Consider the following 17,899-nt stretch of genomic DNA (forward strand, 5'->3'; position numbering starts at 1 on the left):
GGAGAGAGCCCCAAGGAGCTTTCCTGGTCTGGCGAGGCCATCACTGTAGCTACAGCCAGACTAGTTTTCTCAAGAGTACTACTCGGAAGTCGCTCGAAAGGATCACACGGAGTTCCAGCAGGACCCCTCCTGTCCGCCACTGGGGGTGGGGAGGAACAAAACCAGAAACGGGACTTGCCTGCTAGAAGATGCTTCCTCGGACCCGAGAGGGTGCCAGAGAGCCGCTTCTACGGAGCCACATGAGTTGCTCAGAGCCCCTGCAAATTTCTCAAAGGGGGTGGGGGGGTGGTTCTTACACCTGGGCCCCACTGACTCGCCCCAGATGCTGCTGGACAGCTCCCATCATCCATTGTGGCTGGGGATGATGGGAGCTGTAGTCCAACAGGGACCCAAGTTTGGGGATCCCTGCTCCCAGGAATGCCCTTGGGGTGCGCCCTCACTGGACACGAGCAGGTCCCCCAGCTGCTCCAAGAGCTGCGGAGGAAGCCCAGGTGGGGAGCTCAGGACCATCCAGACTCCCACCCGCCCCCCGTTTATCACAAGATCCAGCCATTCAAACCTCCTGACAACCCCCTTTCAGGTGTTACCTGGAGATGGATGCCAACCCCAGAGGGCTGGCAGCTCTGCATTTTGTGCAGAATTACATCTGATCCAAAGAAGGGGCAGCTCAGAGACACCAGGTCACAGGTTGTCCCAGGTGCTGCTGTTTCCTCCAGTTGGTGCAACCTCAAACAAGTTTGAGGAGAGCTGGTCTTGTGGTGGCAAGCATGAATGCCCCCCTTTGCTAAGCAGGATCCACCTTGGTTTGCATTGGGATGGGAGACTACATGGGTGAGCACTGTAAAATATTCCCCTTGGGGGATTGGGCCACTCTGGGAAGATGAGCACCTGCCTGCTTGCCTGCAGAAGGTTCCGAGTCCCTTCCCTGGCAGCATCTCCAGATAGGGCTGAGAGAGGCTCCTGCCTGCAACCTTGGCTGCCAGTCTGGGTAGACAATACTGAGCTAGATGGTCTGACGTGGCAGAAGGCAGCTGAGCGTCCTATGTTCCTAAGTCACTCTGGAGCAGAAAAGAGAAGCACCTGGGCACTCAAGTGGGGGCCCTTGCATCTGGGTCATAAGAACAGCCCTGCTGGATCAGGCCCGAGGAAGCCCATCTAGTCCAGTGTCTGGTTTCCCACAGTGGCCCATCAGGTGCCTCTGGGGAGCCCACAGGCAAGAGGTGTGTTCATGCCCTCTCTCCTGCTGTGGCTCCCCTGCAACTGGGATTGAGAGGCATCTTGCCTCCGAGGCTGGAGGTGGCCTATAGCCCTCAGACTAGTAGCCATTGATAGGCCTCTCCTCCGTGAATCTGTCCCTTTTAAAGCCATCCAAGCTGGTGGCCATCACCATGTCTTGTGGCAGAGAATTCCCTAGATTAATCATGTGCTGTGTGAACAACTAATTCCTTCCTAAATTTCTTGGCAGTCCGTTTCATGGGATGACCCCCTGGCATGGAGTCCATGCTGGACAACTATATGCATTTAGGCTGGGGCTCTTCCCCTGGGTGCTTTCCAGATTAGACCCTGCAACGGGTCACGGCGTGTCTCGGAAGTGTGCTCCCACACTTCCTGCGTTGTGACACCGCAGTCCCGACGGGGACAGCATGGTGCCGTTCACATTTCCAATGCCTTATTCTGAATTTAATCGCTGTGATATCAAACGGGGATGTTGTATATCCGGCATAAGGAAGTTGCTGTTTTTTCCGGGTTGTTCGTTTTCATGAGAGGGCTCCCTCTGCTGTTTATATTTCAAATGCAACAACTTGCCTGAACGGAGACATTTTGCTGCTGTTGAGCAGGGAGAGTGGAAAGCTGACTGGAAAGGTAGCCGGCTTTTCAGTGGCAGCACCAGAAAAAAATGGAGGGGGGGCATAGAAGGAGCAACGTGCATTTCTGGGTGGGTGTTGGGTGCGCTGGGTCCCCTGTTCGTTGTTTGAAACAGAACTCATAGCACATTTCCCAACAGCACTCTCATCCTTAACAGTTTGCACGGAAATAAACCCTTCGAGTTCCTTAAATGGGGCAAGGGGGGGGGCCACTTCTGGCCCGGTGGTGCGCTGACCCCCCCCGGCCGGGCCCCCAGTCCCGTGGCGAGAGAGGGAGCTCTCTGTGCACATGCTAGGAGCCCTGCGCCCATCCAGGCACGCGCGTGTCAGCTGCGGGAGTTTAGGCGCGTCCCTGAGACGAACCGGGAGCTTGCAGGGAGGGCGAGCGGGGCAGGCAAGCGCGGCGCTCCAGCGCGAAGGGAGAGGCCGGCTCTGGGCAGCGAAGGCGCCCACGGGACGCTCCGGAGGAGCTCCACGTGTCCGGGGAGAACCGCACGTCGCGCCCTGCACACGTGCTGGCCCGGGCGCCCCTTCCTCCTCCTCCTCCTCCGCGCGGGGCTGGCTCAGCCCGCAGCGCCGCTCAGCTCAGCTGCTCTCCGGGGCGCTCAGAAGGGGCGGCTCTCTCTGCCCGGCCAGCCAGCAGCGAGCGGGGCGCAAAAGCTCGCTGGGCGTCGTGGGAAGCGCCAGATCCCGGGCAGCAGCAGCAGCAGGAGGAGGAAGAAGAAGGGCGCCGCCGGAGCAGGGGGCGGAGGAGGCGCCCAGGTCAGTTCCCCGCGGCGGGCGGATCCCCTCCCTCTCGAATCCGTCCCGGGCCAGCCCGGCGCTTTGGCCCGGAGGAGAGGAGGAGGAGGAGGGAGGTTGCTGCGCACATTCCTGGGCTGCTGCTTTGCGGGGAGGCGGCGAGTCGGCGACCTGCGCCCGGGCCGGGGCTGCTCCCTCCAGCCGCCCTCCCCAGCCGGCCGCCTCAGCAGTCGCTGGAGGAGCGCAGCGCTGAGCACGCGTCGCCACAGCCGTCTCCCGCCGGGAAGGGCTGCCCGTCCGCCCGCCCGCCCGCGGAGAGCGTTTTCGCGGCCTGCGGCGGCGGAGTTGGCTAGGTGGTGCCCCAGTGCAGCCGGCTTTCCCGGAGCGGAGCCTTCAGGGCGGAAGAAGCCGTGGCTCGAGTCGCTTCCCCCTCGGGGCTGGAGACTAGCTCAGCTGCTCGGCAGGCAGGCAGACATGCCACCAGTGACGCGCTCTCGCCGCACTACAGTGTGTGGGGGCAGTGGAAAGCTGCACCTGTTGACTCCCTGCCTGTCACGCTGCCCCAGGAGTCGGCGGAACGCGGAGCTGCTGCTCTTCCTCGCAAGAAGTGCTTGCTTTCGTTGCCGCTGCTGGCGCCTGCCAGGCTGGCCCGGCGGCGGATGATCCTTGCGCCCTCGGCTCCCGTGGCTTTCCCGAGTGCAGCAGCAGGCAGCAATACTTTCCGCGGGCAGAGAGCCAGGCAGGCAGGCAGGCAGACGTGGGGCTGGAGGAGGAGGACCACTTGCCGTCGCTGGGGCTGAAGGGCCGCCGCGGCAGGCAAGAGGTGCAGCAGGCTGGGGGCCCCCGCTTGGGGTCCCCAGCTGTTAGGCTCCGGCAGCGCCCCCCCCCCCGCAGCCGCCTCGTGCCGCAGGAGCTCCGCTGGTTTCTCTGCTGCTTTGCTGGGGGAACGTGTCTCCCTGGGATTCTCACCCCCCTCCCCGCGCCCCACTTCTTGGGAAGCAGCAGCCTGCCCGCCCGCGGCAACGGCGAGCCTCTTGCTCCTGCGCCTCGTCGGGTCGGGAGTCCTCCTTCTGCCTGTTAGAAGCAGCTTCGCGAACCCCAGCCTGCTCTTTGCTGCTTCACGACTCCTTAAGCTGCTGGTCCGCAGTAAGGTTGCTGCCCCCGGGCTTGGCAAGCGTGTGGATGTGCGCCCGGAGGATCCCGCCCTGATTTGCGGTCCTCTCTGATGTGACAAAGAGCCCTGCGCTGCTTTTGCGTGCGGGTGGTTGGCTCTGCGTTGGAATCTCGCAGGCTGCGCCTCCTGGGTTTGCGCGTTTGGATGCGTGGCTTGGGGTGCGCCTGCGCCCGGATCGGCCAGCTGAGGAGGACACTCCCGGGAGTTCTTCTTCGCACCTGGCTTCGGGGTAAACGTCAAGCGAAGCCGCCTCGAAGCACCCTCGCGGCATCGAGGGAAGCAGCCCCTCCCTTCTGCTCTCGGTTTTGTTTTGAAACAAGTCCACATGGCATGCTCCGCGTTTTCCTTCTAGCCAAAGGGGGGGGGAGGGAGAGAGCGAGTTCCTGCAGAGAGAGATCTGCATTTCTGAAGAAAAAGTAGCTTAAAACAAAGCATTTGAAAAACCTGGACATATGTTGAGATAGCAAGATTAGAATTCGCATCACAAAGCCCAGTTTGTGTGCAGTGTTCCCTTTAACAGGGACCTTCCAGTTGTGGAATACAACTCCCAGAATCCCCAGCTGCAGTGGCTTTTGCTTGGGGGTTATGGGAGTTGTAGTCCACAACATCTGGGAATCCCTGTTAGGGGGAACCCTGTTTGTGTGTGGAGTGGGTCCAGAAATCTCCAAGGGGCTTAGAGGTAAGTTTGGCTGGTGTGTGAACACACACACTCTCTTCTGAAGGAGATTCAGGGCAGAAGCCCTGTGTGTCAAGCCTCCGGGCATCTCATGGAGTGGGCTGAAGCCACCCTGGGCTGCCTTGGGAGGTCCTTTGCCCGCAGGCTTTTGGCCGCATCCTGCAAACAAGGGGTCTTTGTGCCCCATGTGCCCATGGCCCTTCTACATTGGACACCCGCGGCTGGGAGGCCCACATCTTTATTTCGGGGGTTTGTGTCTGTGGATGAAGTGGCCCAGTAAAACCAGTCAATAAAAAACTGGTCCAGTAAAACGGAAGATGCTTCTTGTTTTTCTGTGAGAAATACTTTGACCCCCATTAGATTTTATTTCACTCCTTTTTTAAAAAAAAAGTCTGCTCTATGGGTGGATCACTTTTGGGAGCCAAGATGGGATCTGTTGCAAACTGCCACAAGCTTTGGAGAGTAAAAATCTATTTGGGGATGCTTGTTGGCGGCTTCAGAATGTAGCTCTCGTTGGCTTCATCTGGGTCGTGGGCCGCCAACGGAGGCAACCAAACTCGCCCACCAAGTGGATGGTTTTTGTGCTGCCTCTTGATTCTGCCCCCTGCCCCCGTCCTTGCTGCAGGGACTGGCCTCTGAGTACCAGTTGCAGGGGAGCAACAGCAGGAGAGAGGGCCTGCCCCTTTCAACTCCTGCCTTTAGGCTCTACAGAGGCATCTGGTGGGCCACTGTGCGAAACAGGATGCTCGACTAGATGGGCTCCCTGGGGCCTGATCCAGCAGGGCTGTTCTTATGTCCTTAAGGCAGGGCTGCACAACTCAAATGCCCTAGTGGGCTGGAACCATCAACAAGTTGGTGTGCAGGGGCCAAGGTCAATTTTTAGCACATTACATTCAAATTAAAAATATTATTAGTTACTTGTGGATCTATTCCCCCTGTCAATTGACCCATAGTTTTAAACAAGGATAGTGGCCAGAAAATGAGTCCTGTCCCTGCTCATCAGTGGGGCCCCTGGAATGCATGCCAGCCCCGAACAAATGCGAAATCCTCTCCTCTCCTTGTATCCCCGTTGCTTTCAGGCTGCAATCCTAGGCATGCTTATATAGGAGCAAGCCTCACTGGGCACACCATGGAGCATATTACTGAGAAAGCATGCACAGGATGGTGCTATAAGGCAGTCCCCAGCTCCTGTGTTGCTGCAGGATACCTGGGGGCCAGTCAAACAGTCCCTGCGGGCCGAATCCAGCCCCCCGGGCCTTATGTTGTGCAGGCCTGCCTTAAGGTGTGTGCATGTGGGAGCAGGAGCTTCTGGGCCTCTGGGGCCATTCCTAGGAAGAGTCTTGCTGGGTCAGACCGAGGTGGGCCCAGCAGCCTCCTGTTTCCCCCAGGGGCCAGCTAGGTGCCTCTGGGAAGCCCACCCTTCCCTGCTGCTCTCCTCCTCCCAGGGCTGGTATCTGGAGCTACCGCAGCCCTCGTCGTCTTCCAAACTGCACTGCAGTCATTCATCTGTGTGCGCCTCTGACGACGATCCAGTGAACTTGGCCGTCCACCCCTGCAGTGTAGGCATTGGGAGGGGAGTGGCTCATCGTGTTTCTCTCCCCCCCCCCACACACACACCCTCCCTGTCAGGCCCTCCAGATACAAGCTTCTGCCCAGGGCCTGGGACATGGTCGGTGTGCTTTAAGGGTCCACAGAACTGCCATGGGAGCGTGCCGAATAAGTGCTTGCAAACGTGCCGCCCTCAGCCCCTGTCGCCTTGGAGGCCCCGGGATGTCCGTGGGTTGGGAACCTGTGTAAGGAAGCCGTGCATGATCTGGGAGGTGTGCTGCTGCTGCTGCAGGGTCCCTTGCAATCTTGCCGGGGATTTTCAGGCTGCTCCTCTTGCCCAGGGAGGCCCATCTAATCCAGCATCCCGTTTCCTACAGTGGCCCACCAGATGACCACCAGATGAGCCCCCAGGCAAGAGGGGAGGGCATGGCCCCTCTCCTGTTGCTGTTGCACCCCTGCAACTGGTATTCAGAGGCCTCTTGCCTCTGAGGCTGGACGGGGCCCGTAGCCATTGGACTAGTAGCCCTTGACTGACCTGTCCTTCATGAATTTATCTAAACCCCTCTTAAAGCCGTATCCAGGCTGTTGGCTGTCACCATATTGTGTGGCAAAGAGTTCCATAGATTAATTATACGCTGTGTAAAAAAGTACTTCCTTTTGCCGGTCCTCAATTTTCTGGCCTTCGGTTTCAATGGGGCAGCAGTGTGTCCTGCTATGGGATCAAAACATAGTAGGAGGCTGCCTTCTGCTGAGCCAGACCATTGGGCCATCTAGCGGAGCATTGTCTGCTCTAGTTGGCAGCGGCTCTCTAGGGTTCCATGTAGGGGTCCTCCCCAGCCCTGCTGGAGATGTGGGGGATTGCTGAAGCTGGGGCAGGTGCTCTGCCTCTGAGTGGCCGTCCTCCTGCCCCCTCTGCTGCACTGGGGTTTTGGAGAAGAAGACTGTGCCTGCCCTGGGGACTTTCTGTTGTATTTTGTTTGACTTGCTTGCTTCCAGTCCTGATGGCCTTAGGAGGTCTGCTCCTTATCTTGCTTTTTCAAGGTGTATGTTGGTCCTGTAATCCTTGGGTTCCGCTCCTGTGATCATCAGTCATTTTTTTGCAGCCATTAGGTTTTTAAGATTGAGATTCTTAAGATAATCAGTTCTGCGTTGGATACCTAAGCCTGCAGCTGTTAGTCAACAGCTTTAAAAAGGTTTTTATCCTGGAGTAAAATCTCCCGCCTGATCATTTGGGCTGATAGTGGGCAAGAAACCTTGCAGATCGTGCTGATGATTTGGCTTCCTTATCAGCAGATTTGGAACCAGATTTACATTGGGTTTAAAACGATTTAAAAAGCTGTTAGGGCAGAGCTTGTCCCTAGGAAAGTGGGTCTCCAGATGTTGTTGGACGAAAACTCCCATCACCCCAAGCTTCAGTGGATGATGGGAGTTGTCGTCCTTCAACATCTGGGGACCCAATTTGAGAACCCCTGTCTTTGGACGTCCCAAAATGGTCATGCTGTCGCGAAATCCAAAGGCTGCTTCAGGAGGAACGAGAGGGGAGTGTGGAATGCTCTGGCATGTCCATGCATGAATCCAATCAGGACTGCATGAGGCACGGACGATGAGGTAGCTGTTCCCGCCAGGGGATCCCAGGATGCACATCTTGGCTTGCATACACATGCTTTTCCTGGTGTTGGTACAAAACGGGGAATGTTGCAGCTCATGACTCGAGTAGGGAAGCCTCTTCCCTCAACTGTCTCTTACTAGATTCTGCAACCAGGACCAGACATTGTGCACAATGTGAGGGTTGCATTACATAAGAAAATGTCCTGCTGGATAAGGCCCCAAGGCTCATCCAGTTCAGCATCCTGCTTTATGCAGTGGCCAGGCAGGTGCATCTGGGAAGCCCCCGAGTGGGGAAAAGAGGGTGGCTTCCCCTCCCATCATTCTAGCATCTTCCCTGGCAGTTAAGAAACCCCAGGCTCATCTTGCCTGTGGCTAGGATAAGAAGAACGTTGGGGTATTATTTCCAATTTGTGCTCATCAGAATAAAGTGTTGAGGAGCTGGAGAGGAGAGCTGGTCTTGTGGTTTCAAGCATGACTTGTCCCCATAGCTAAGCAGGGTCCGCCCTGGTTGCATCTGAATGGGAGACTTGATGTCTGAGCACTGCAAGATATTCCTCTCAGGGGATGAAGCCGCTCTGGGAAGGTTTCAAGTTCCCTCCCTGGCTTCTCCAGGATAGGACAAGATTTTTTTTTATAGGACAAGATTTTTTTAATTGAACCAACAAACTACCAAAGCATACAGTACGTTGCCAAAGCACAATTATATACAAAGTGGTTGTTTGTACATGATATATCTACAAAGATTTACACACAAGGATTTGGAAACACACACGTTATGAAGTATATGCAGGTAGTACTGTAACTCGGGGGTGGGGGATTACAAGGCACATCAGGTAATCGGGGGGGGCGGGGTTTACGTCCGACGTCCATTTCCACAATTTGTCCCATTGCTGTTTAGAAGAGATACTCTTGTCTTTTTGCACATAACCATACAAACTTTTCCAGAAGAGATTTACTGTCTCATCTGCGTGAACCTCTTGGTCGCGTCTTCCCTCCCGATTCCTATGCAGGAGCATTGCAGAAATGACATGCAGGTTTACTAACCTGATGACGAGAAGGGGAACGTTCCAGTTCCCTAGTATGGGGGCACCCATTCCATCCTGTTTCCTTGAAGGTTTCTTTCTGAGAGAAATTCCTGCCTGCAACCTTGGAGAAGCCACTGCCAGTCTGTGAAGACCATACTGAGCTAGATAGACCAATGGTCTGACTCAGTATATGGCAGTTTCCTATGTTTCCTATGAGCTGGTCTCCCAAGTTAAGCGCCAGCTTTGTGCTGGGATAGCAGCAACAACCACCACCAACAAATATTTATACACCGCTTTTCAACAAAAGTCCCCAAAGCGGTTTACATAGAAAAATAATAAATCAGATGGCTCCCTGTCCCCAAAGGGCTCACCATCTAAAAAGAAACATAAGATAGACACCAGCAACAGTCACTGGAGGGATGCTGTGCTGGGGGTGGAGAGGGCCAGTTACTCTCCCCCTGCTAAATAAAGAGAATCACCACATTTAAAAGGTGCCTCTTTGCCCAGTTAGCAAGAAGATCCTTAAGAACATAAGGACAGCCCTGCTGGATCAGGCCCGTAGCCTATTTAGTCCAGCATCCTGTTACATACAGTGGCCCACCAGATGCCATTGGGAGCCTACAGGCAAGAGGTATGTGCATGCCCTTTCTCCTGCTATTCTCCCTCTGCAACTGGTATTCAGAGGTATCGTGCCTCTGAGACTGGAGGTGTCCTGTAGGCCTCAGACTAGTAGCCATGTCTTGCATGAATTTGTCTAAGCCCCTTTTAAAGACACCCAAGATGGTGGCCATCACCACACCCCGTGGCAGAGAATTAATTGCATGGATTAATTATGCGCTGTGTGAAAAAGTACTTCCTTTTGTCTGTCCTAAATTTCCCAGCCTCCAGTTTCATGGGATGACCCCTGGTTCTAATGTTGTGTGAGAGGGAGAAAAATTTCTCTTTAAAGCAGAAGTCCTAGTGTGTGTATCTGTGTTTATTTGCCAGGGCTTGAATTGGGGGCTCTGTGTCATTTAGTTGTTTCTTCCTGCCTAGAGGGGGGCAGAGGGAGGAGTCAGATAGGGCTGTAGTGAGTCACACCTGGTGGGAGAGCCCACATTCCTGTGTCTCAGTTTGAAGCCTACTCTCTATATAAGAGGTGATGGTCCAAGAGCTTAGCGAATTGAGCTTAGTGAACAGGGCACTGGAGTTTTGCGGGAGTCTAGTGAGAAGTGTACAAGGGAGCCTGAAATGAGTCCCCTTGATCACAAGGAGCCCAATGGGAAGAGAAGGTAATTACTACTTCCTCCTTCACCAGTTATGAAGATAGAAAGTCAGCATGGTGGTGGGGGGTACTTCTCAATGTATTGCACAAAGTGTTGCATGTATGACTATTTGCCCCATGGGCAGAAGTCATGGGTGTGTGCTCGGTGCAAGGAGCTCCTGGCTTTCAGGGAACAAGTTGATTCCCTCGAGACCAAGGTGGCGAACTTCTGCCCATGGAGCAACATGGTTTAGATTTGTTAGGCACAGGGATACATTTTGTGGCAAGCAAAACCTGTACAAAAGGCACAGGCTGCACTTGAACCAAGCTTGTTGAGAAACCAAGTTGGGTGACTATACAAGGCCGGAAAGGGAATGTGCTACTGGGGATGTGCTATCGTCCTCTGGATCAAAATGCTGACAGTGACTGGGAGTTGCAGAAGGAACTCATCGAGGCTTCAAGGAGAGGCAGGGCAGGAATAATGGGTGACTTCAATTACCCACACACAGACTGGGTAAATTCACAGTCAGGTAATGAGAAAGAGGTCATACTTCTAGATATGTTGAATGACTGTGCCCTAGAACTGTTGGTCACGGAACCAACCAGAGAGAAGGCGACCTTGGACTTAATCCTGAGTGGCACCCAGTACCTGGTGTGTTATGTCAGTGTCATGGACCCCTTAGGGAAGTGTGACCATAGTGTGATCAAATTCAGCATACATGTGGGGAGAGAATCGCCAAGGAAGTCTTTCAGAAGACTTTTCAGAAGGAAGAATTTCAGAAGAGGAAACGTCTCCAAAATGAGGAGTATGGTGAAAAGAAAACTGAAAGGGAAAATCAGGAGAGTCGCTTCACTCCAGAATGCATGGAGTTTACTAGAAGCACAGTTAGAATGTATACTAAAAAGGAGGAAAGGTATCACTAAGTCCAGAAGGATGCAAGCATGGCTAATAGGTACCGTCAAGGAAGCCATAAAAGGGAGGAGGACTTTCTTCTGAAATGGAAGACCTGTCCAAATGAAGAGAACAGAAAGGAACACAAACTCTGGCAAAAGAAATGCAAGGTGACAATAAGAGAGGTGAAAAGAGAGTTTGAGGAATATTTAGCTAAAAGCATCAAGGGGAATAACAAAAGCTTCTTTAAATACATCAGAAGCAGGAAACCTAGGGAGGTGGTTGTACCGTTAGACAATGAGAGAGTGAAAAGGATTATTAAGGAGGATATGGAGGTTGCAGAGAAGCTGAATGAGTTCTTTGCGTCTGTCTTCATGGCAGAGGTTACTGAGCATATACCTGTTCCTGAACTAGGCACTTCAGCGGCAGTGGCTAAAGAGCTGAGTCAGATAGCCATAACAAGAGATGATGTTCTAAACTGTCTGGAAAAATTAAAAACTAGCATATTGCCAGGGCTAGACAGCATCCATCCAGGAGTGCCTAAAAAACTCGAATGTGAAATTGCTGACCAGCTAGCAGTATATATATATAACTTATCCCTGGAATCGGGCTCTGTACCAGAGGACTGGAAAGTAGCAAATGTAACACCGATTTTCAAAAAGGGATCCGGGAAATTACAGACCAATTAGCTTAACGTCTGTTCCAGACAAATTGATGGAAAGCATCCTCAAGGATAAAATTGTAAAGCACATAGAAGAACAGGCCCTGCTGGGGGAGAACCAGCAGCCTCACGAACCTTTTGGAGTTCTTTGAGAGCGTCAACAAGTGTGTAGATAAAGGTGATCTGGCTGACATAGTATACTATACTTGGACTTTCAAAAAGCTTTTGACAAGATGCCACATCAAAGACTCTTGAAAAAACTTAGCAGTCATAAGGGGACAAGTTCATGTGTGGAGTGGGCAACAAAATGGCAAATGCGGTTCAATGTTGGCAAGTGTAAAGTGATGCACATTGGGATGAAAAACCCCAACTTCAAGTATATGCTGATGGGATCCGAGCTGTCGGTGACGGACCAGGAGAGGGATCTTGGGGTCGTGGTGGACAGCTCGTTGAAAGTGTCGACTCAATGTGCAGCAGCTGTGAAAAAGGCCAATTCCATGCTAGGGATCATTAGGAAGGGGACTGAAAATAAAACGGCTAACATTATAATGCCCTTATACAAAACTATGGTGCGGCCACACTTGGAGTACTGCATACAGTTCTGGTCACCACATCTTAAAAAGGACATTGTAGAACTGGAAAAGGTGCAGAAGAGAGCAACCAAGATGATCAGGGGCCTAGAGCACCTTTCTTATGAGGCAAGACTACAACACCTGGAGCTTTTTAGTTTAGAAAAAAGCTGTCTGCGGGGAGACATGATAGAGGTCTATGAAATCATGCATGGGGTGGAGAAAGCGGAGAGAGAGAGATTCTTTTCCCTCTCACACAACACTAGAACCAGGGGTCACTCCATGAAATTGATTGCCAGAAGGTCTAGGACCAACAAATGGAAGTACTTTTTCACACAACGTGTGATCCACTTGTGGAACTCTCTGCCACAGGATGTGGTGACAGCCAACAACCTGGATGGCTTTAAGAGGGGTTTGGATAACTTCATGGAGGAGAGGTCTATCAACAGCTACTAGTCGGAGGGCTGTGGGCCACCTCCAGCCTCAAAGGCAGGATGCCTCTGAGTACCAGTTGCGGGGGAGTAACAGCAGGAGGGAGAGGGCATACCCTCATACCCTATACTGCCTGTAGGCTTCCAGTGTCATTTGGGGACAGGGATCCATCTTATTTATTTATGTATTTATTAATTTTTTCTCTGTGTAAACCATTCTGAGCCATATTCGGAAGGGCAGTATAGAAATCAAATAAATAAAATAAATCTGGTGGGCCACTGTGTGAAACAGGATGCCGGACTAGTTGGGCCTTGGGCCTGATCCAGCAGGGCAGTTTTTATGTTCTTATTTCTCTCTTTCCACACTCTCTACTCCATGCATAACTGTATACACCTCTATCATGTCTCCCCATAGTTGCCTCTTTTCCAAACTAAAAAGCTCCATGTGGGGTACCCTGGCCTCATAAGGAAGGTGCTCCAGGCCCCTGATCATCTGGGTTGCCCTCTTCTGCACCTTTTCCAGTTCTATAATCTATTTTTATTTATTTATTTACTGTTACATTTATATCCCGCTGTTCCTCTTAGGAGCCCAGAGCGGTGTACATGTTTATGTTTGTCCTCACAACAGCCCTGTGGGGTAGGTTAGGCTGAGAGAGATGCAGCTGGCCCAGAGTCACCCAGTGAGTTTCATGGCTGAATGGGGATTTGAACTCGGTTCTTCCTGGTCCTAGTCCAACACTCTAACCACTGCACTACACTGCCTTCCTACAATGTCCTCCTTAAGAAATGGTCACCAGAACTGCCTGCAGTACTCCAAATGTAGCTGCCCCATAGATTTGTGCGTAAGGGCATTGTAATATTAGCAGTTTTATTTTCAGTCCCCTTCCTAAGGGTGTGGTGATTAGCTAGCTGTCTCCCTAGCTGTCTTGGTGATCAGGTGTTTGGGGTTTTCCAGGGCTGGGGTTGATGGCTTTCAGGCCATGGTAGCTTTTCAGAAGAAGGTGGCAGAGTCTTTTGACCCCTTAAAGATGGGACAGGCTTTACGACAAGTATCTATATACCGCTTTTCAACAAAAAGTTTCCAAAGCGGTTTACATAGATAGCTAGAAATAAATAAATGAAATGACCCCCTGTCCCCAAAGGGCTCACAATTTAAAAAAGAAACATAAGACAGACACCAGCAACAGCCACTGGAGGGATGCTCTGCTGGGACGGATAGGGCCAGATGCTCTCCCCCTGCTCAATAAAGAGAATCACCACTTTAAAAAGGTGCCTCTTTGCTCAGTCAGCAGGGGACACTTTCTTGGGTCGGAGCCCACTTTGTCCTGATGCATGAAGTTTTTACGGTGGCAGAAGCCTTGTTGGTGTCTTTCTGAGGACGACGATCCCTTTGAAATCAGAAAAGTCCCCCCAATGCCAGCCTGTCTCTCTGCAGATCAGGCCCCACAAATATAAGGAATGATGCCGCTCTTTGAGCTTTCCGAGTAGGGGCTCTTTGGAGCAGAGAGAGCGGAGAAACAGTGGCCACTACAGACGAAAAACTGAAGCAGGTCACCAGCTTTCCCTCACCCACCCTGAGAGAGGGGGAAAAAGACTCTTTGTATGCAAGAAGAAAAGGACAGCAATGGCTTTGCATTCACATCTTCCCACAAACACGGCTGCAACGTTTCGGCTCCCATTGCTAGCCTGAAAGAGACCTTTGGCTGCTCCCAGTCCACAGTCGGGATCAGGAGCACGTGCCCATTTCCTCTCTTGCTGGTTTGGCTCTGATTTTGGGGAAGCCTCCTCACCCGAGCCTTCTGTGAGGTGCCCCTCGACATGGGGGATAACTGAAGGGTGGGGGAAGTGCCCCCCCCACTGCTCAAAGAGCTTCATTATACATTAAGGCGGGGGTTTTCCATCTTAGGTTGTTGGACTACAACTCCCACCATCCACAGCCACAATAGTCTTGTGGTGGTTGTGGATGATGGGAGCTGTAGTCCAGTGACATCTGGAGACCCAAGCAGTGTTGCCTCTAACAAGGATTCCCAGATGTTGTAGACTACAACTCCCAGCATCCCCTGCTGCAGTGGCCTTTGCTTGGGGATTATGGGAGTTGTAGTCAACAACATCTGGGAATCCGTGTTAGAGGGAACCCTGGACACAAGGTGGGCAGGAGAACCCCTGCAATAAAGGGTCAGAAGTAAACACACCATGAAGCCGAAGGAGAGGCAGACAGGTGGGCAGAGGCTGTTTCAGGTGGCAGATGTGAATGGGCTGTGTGGGAGAGATGGATCTGACCTACGGGGCATAATTCAGTGGGAAGTCGTCCCATGCAAGCCCCGTAGACATGGGTGTGGGCACACGGGCGTCCTTGTGAGTGGTTTTCTGCATTTTCTCCTTTTGCCTCTTTGGATGTTGCTCCGATGAATCAGGATGAATCAGAGTCTGTTCCCCTCGCCAGAATGGGTGGATCTTAGCATAGAGCACCCTTTCTGATCACGCTGTGCGATGTTCCCTCCCTCCAGCTTGCTCTTCGGGGAAACCCGGTTGTGTCCTTTTCCTTCTTTTCAATGGCTCAGTCCCCTTGGCCTGGCATTCTGGTAATGCTGAACTCTGAGGAGTGGCTTGCTTTCTCTTACTGCTATAATGGGACAGGGACATTTCTGGGTGGGCCTCACCTTCAGATTCTGGCAGGGTTGGTTAGATTCCCCCCCCCACTTTGCATCTACGAAGGGCATTTTCACAAGTGATGCTTAAAGGTCGTCTTCTCTCTGGAGATATTTGTGTACCTGGGATCTGAATAAGCAGGTTCCAGCTCTTGGAGCAAGGACAGATGTGCAGCAAGATGGATCTGTACTACTGTCTTGCAATACATAACAACAGCCCTGCTGGATCAGGCCCAAGGAAGCCCATCTAGTCCAGCATCCTGTCTCACACAGTGGCCCACCAGATGCCACTGGAAGCCACAAGCAGGAGTTGAGGGCATGCCTTCAATCCGGCCTTCGTATAGTTTCTGAACATGTCGCAAAGCTGCCAAATCCAGAGCCAGAACATTGATCCATCTAACCGGATGCTGTCTACCCCTAGGGGTCCCCAGATGTTGTTGGGGACTCCTCCTACTACTACTCCCATCATTATCAGGCACAGTGGCCTTCAGCTGTTGTGGCTGAGGGTGATGGGAGTTGTAGTCCAACAACATCTGGGGACCCGAACTTGGTAACCCTTTGGTTTAAGGCAATCTCGAACAGTGACTTTAAATCTGAGTCCTAGGTCCTTGAAGTGGCCTGCTAATTTGACTCCCTTGGTAGAGCCAAGCTGCATCATCTCATTTCTCGGAGCAAATGCAGGGCCAATTGGTGAACATGATGCATTGGGAGCCTGGCATCTTGGTCTCGAGGGAGGCAATCTTAGGTGCGCCTCTCCTGTTTGCAGGCATCATGGCCAGTCTGTCACCTCTTTGGAAATATATGGATGAATGGGTGGCTGGCTGGCTTTTGGGGTGGGAGGGAGGACAGGCTGTCACCCAGCAGTTGGTGGCGGCGGCTGGAGGATCTTGCGAGGTCAGTGCAAACAGCAAAGGCTTAAGTACTAGTAGCTTAATTTTAAAGTGTCAGTCACCCAAGTACTTGTTAGTTAATAGATGCATAAGAGTGAATAGGTTGACCTTTTTGCTCTGCAAGGGGGCAGAAGACCGCATGTTGGCCATGGTCAGCCCCTCCTGTATTCTACCAAAGGAAACCACATGGCTCTGTGGTCACCAGGAGTCCACACTGACAACCTTACTTTTAAGTAAAAGGGCAAAAGGTTTGTTTTCTCCTGGGACGAGCCTGGCCTCTTTAGCCTCTCTCCCAGTTTCACAGTCCAAGTGGGTCCCGTATAATCCCTTCCATAAACTGCCAGCAAATACAAAAGACAACTGTACATCCACTTCAGGCATGAACTGTATGTCGGCAGCTCACTCCTGCTAACTGAGCAAAGAGGCAGCTTTTGAAGTGGCTAAAGAAATAAACCATATTCAGGTAGTTTTCCCCCCTAACGGCAAGTTGTAGACTTGCTGGGCTTCGCTCTGGCCTTGGCATTCTCTCTTCCTGGCTCCAGCCTAGGGTTGAAATGCTTTCCCTTGCTTTTGAGCATCCTGCCTCCTGCCAAGCTGGTAGGCCAGAGGCTTTGCATGTGGGTGTCAGGCTAGAGGTGGCTCTGAGGGACAAGCTGAGCGTTCTTCTCTGGGGCTGCCGATCTGGCTCGGCCAAAGGAAGCTGAAAAGCAGCCCTTGGTAATGCTCGGAGCAGAAGTGGCTTGGCGCCAGGGAGTTCTCAGAAGCCTTGAGGACATCAAGGCCTGGAGTATTTATAGGGAGCAAGGACTTGCTCTCCAGCCTTTGACCTGCATCCAGAGCTCTTGGCCCAGAAGTGATTTGCTTGCAGGCGGAAATCCGTGTCGTCTTCAACCCGCTGTCGAAGAGACCTGTATTGGATCCCTCAGAATTAGGCAATTATAGGCCTGTCTCTAACCACCCATGGTTGGGCAAGGCAGGCAGTCCTGGAAGAAGCAGATTATCTGGATCCATTTCAAACTGACATTTGGGCAGGCTGTGGGGTGGAGACAGCCTGGGTCGGCCTGTGGAATGATCTCCAATTAGGAATCAACAGCGGGAGTGTGACTCTGTTGCTCCTTTTGGAGCTCTCGGAGGCTTTCAGTACCATTGACCGTGGTATCCTCCTGGAGCGCCTGAAGGGGTTGGGGGTGGGAGGCCCTGCTTTGCAGTGTGGTTCCGCTCCTACCTCTCAAGTAGGTTCCAGATGGTGTCTCTGAGATGGTTGCTCTTCAAAACGAGAGCGATTGTATGGGCTCCTGAAGGGCTACGACTACGAGTATTTATATACCTCTTTCCAACACAAGTTCCCAAAGCGGTTTACATAAATATACATAAATAAATAACTAAAATGGCTCCCTGTCCCCAAAGGGCTCACAATCTAAAAAAGAAACATAAGACAGACACCAGCAACAGCCACTGGAAGGATGCTCTGCTGGGGCTGGGTAGGGTTCTGGATTGGGTTGCACTCCCCCAGAAAGAGCAGGTATGCAGCTTGGGGGTATGTCTGGACCCAAACCTCTCTCTGGTTTCTCAAGCTGAGGCAGTGGCCAGGAGTGCTTTCTATCAGCTTCTGCTGATATGCTAGCTACATTCATTTCTGCAGATAAACTACATTAAAACAGAGGTGCATATGCTGGTAACTGCCAGACTTGACTACTACAATGCACTCTCTGTTGGACTGACTTTGTCCATAGTCCAGAAACAGTAGCTGGCTGCTACAGAATGCAGCAGCTAGGTTGGACTCTGGGTGGGTTGGTTGGTTAATCAATCAATCAACTGATTAACTAACATATTTTTATACCGCCCAAAATGCAAGCTCTCTGGGTGGTTTACAAGAAAATAAAAACAACCAATCAAAAGATTAAAACATTTTAACAATTACAATTTAA

At 52.2% G+C, this 17,899-nt stretch overlaps 1 protein-coding gene across 2 annotated transcripts in view; it reads left to right on the top strand.

Annotated features, from left to right (window-relative positions):
* The first annotated feature begins 2,463 nt into the window (after window positions 1-2,463).
* Window positions 2,464-17,899, top strand: part of ARAP1 (ArfGAP with RhoGAP domain, ankyrin repeat and PH domain 1) — a 192,906-nt gene continuing 177,470 nt past the window's right edge. For both annotated transcript variants that reach the window (XM_053306340.1, XM_053306342.1), the window contains exon 1: window positions 2,464-2,627. The gene's annotated coding sequence lies outside the window, so the exon portion shown is untranslated. The remainder of the gene's footprint in view (window positions 2,628-17,899) is intronic.

This window comes from Hemicordylus capensis, chromosome 3 (genome assembly GCF_027244095.1).
Source record: "Hemicordylus capensis ecotype Gifberg chromosome 3, rHemCap1.1.pri, whole genome shotgun sequence".
Lineage (NCBI taxonomy): Eukaryota > Metazoa > Chordata > Lepidosauria > Squamata > Cordylidae > Hemicordylus > Hemicordylus capensis.